The following is a 2425-nucleotide window of genomic DNA, read 5'->3' as shown; positions in this document are numbered from 1 at the left end:
GCTGTGTGTTGTGTGGATAAATATTTACTACACATGCACTCTTCTCAAGTGCTGAGCTGATCAAATTAGTGATTCATTATCTGAACAATTTAGTTATTTTTTCTACCTGGAAACTTTCTGTGAAGAGTTTGATTTTTGTGAATTGATTCACCATTTGCAGCTGTTTGGATAGCTGATGCAAACAGATTTTTGCCTATGAATTGTTTGCATACTGTTCATTTTTAACTGTTTGTAGTTTGTGATTGGCTGTCCATGCCACATGAAATTGGTTTTTGATTCCCATCAGACTTTTTAAAAAAGGAGACTAGTGAACAGTAAATGAAGGCAAGGAGGCATTTAATAACTAATTCTCTTATGTGTGTACATCCATTTCAGTATTGAAATATGGGTGCTAGTATGAAGAACAACATTTGAAAACATCAATGTGACAAAACACAGACACACACAGGTGGGGGCATCATCATCATCAGTCATTCTCGTATCATGGGACTGCCACAAACGATAACTAGGGTTGTTTAGCTCAGTGGAGGCGATACATTAACTAGGAGATTTCTGCAAGATCTTTTGATAGAAGGTGAAAGAGCGACAACACAAAGGAATTGTGCCAACTTACAAAAGTGCATTTGCACCTTGAGGAGACTAATGTATGAAGCTATCCTAAGATAAAAAAAAGGAGCGTGTACAGGCAAATTAGTTTTACCACAGAATAAACTGATCAAGGTCAACCTTTACCCACAAGTTGACCTCATGATAAACCCTTGCCAGCTAAGAGTTTTAACTTGAGACTTCTCATGTAGATTAGTTACCCCAAGTTTTTTTTTTTAAAGAAGTTTTGTAGCAGTCCAGGAAATCCAAGTCTTGTAAACAGAAACAGTAAGGAATTAGTTTGTGTGAGGCATGGGCGACTAGTGCCTCCTGAGTCGGGGGGGACACTTACCCCCTCCCAGATGGACAGTCAGCAACTGAGAGGGGTCCCCCAGTGGCCGATCCCACAGGTTGGGGGGGTCCCCTCACAGTCAATCCTGCCTACCTACAACTGGCAGTGGTGCACTGCTGGCACTTCTGGGTCAGTGGGATCAGCCGTGAGGGGACCACTTCTCCTGGCACCCTCCCCAGCAGGCACTCTCAGGCCACCCCCTGCGCCCCCCCCCCTCCAAGAACGCTGGCTGACGGGGTGCACCAGCATTCTCAGGGCATGTACGTGCACCCTCTGTGCATTGCCACTGGTGTGAGTTATAAGGTATCCAATGCAAGAGTTTTTGCAAATGTGTGCTATGGATACTAGTGTGATTCAGAACTGTGCAGTTCTGTTCTTCCCTTTAGCACAGGCTGGAGGCATTTCTCAGTGTTTGGTTATCTCTTCATTTGGGAGAGATAAGTTGGCATTTTACCAAAATCTTTAAGTGAATCCCTAATACTGAGACATGGTGCTCTTTTTTGTAGTTAAATAAATAAGAAAATTGCCAGTACATCATTTTGATTTTATCTCAGGATCTTTAAAAGGCCCTGGCAGACCCAGATGTTTCAACAGCGTTACCTGAAATTGGCCTCTTTTCTCAAAAGTTTGTTTTATATCAAATTACTGTATGAATAGTTTTAGGGAAAAATAATGTTAGCTTCCATAAAATCTAATTCCTTTTGTCTCTTTATTTTGTATTTTCTAATGTAATATTTCCATATCATAACAAAGCATCACTCTTAACATTCTGAGAACAATATATGAAATGTTGACTTTTAAAGTACTGAAGATCGTATATAAACATTTCAAGGTATTTGCTATCAGATGATTTCATCCTGTTTGCACATTCCTGGAAGCCAGTATCATAGTATTGCATTTTGATTTTACTCTTATACACTGTTAATGAGTTTTAACCCAGACAGATCCAACATGCTGTACCAAACACTGATCTCTGCTTCTTTATACCCAATTCATAAGCATTGCAGGTATGTTTGGACACCTGCTTTCATATCTGGATGACCAATTTAATAATATAGTTGTTACACTTTGTAAAAGATTTAAAAAAAAAATATACAAAAATTAATGTAACCAAGAATACAGGATCCTTTTCAAAAATTAAAAATGTTGTGTTCATCCATCATGATTACTTCCTTTCCTTTGAAATATCCAATTTTTTGTGAGGCTTGTGAAAACAAAGAAAGCTAAAATGCATATTTGCATATAATGGCTTAAAAATAAAGTAACTCAGATAGGGAAAAGCTATTTCTTTATTTAAACAATAAAGCATGAAGGGAATTAAAAAAATAGGGAACTTGTATTTTCATGTTAAAAATTTAAAGCTTCCAAGATTTACTTTTTTCATTATATCATTTATCTTGACTTTAAAAAAGCCTTTGATCTGGCATCCCATGATCACCTCTTAGGAAAGCTGGCTAACTGCGGCCTTGGCCTCACCACAATCTGCTG

Source organism: Crocodylus siamensis, chromosome 4, assembly GCF_052110815.1.
Source record: "Crocodylus siamensis isolate JL-2025a chromosome 4, ASM5211081v1, whole genome shotgun sequence".
NCBI lineage: Eukaryota > Metazoa > Chordata > Crocodylia > Crocodylidae > Crocodylus > Crocodylus siamensis.
The sequence above is the reverse complement of the archived record's forward strand: the minus strand, read 5'-3'. Positions refer to the sequence as shown.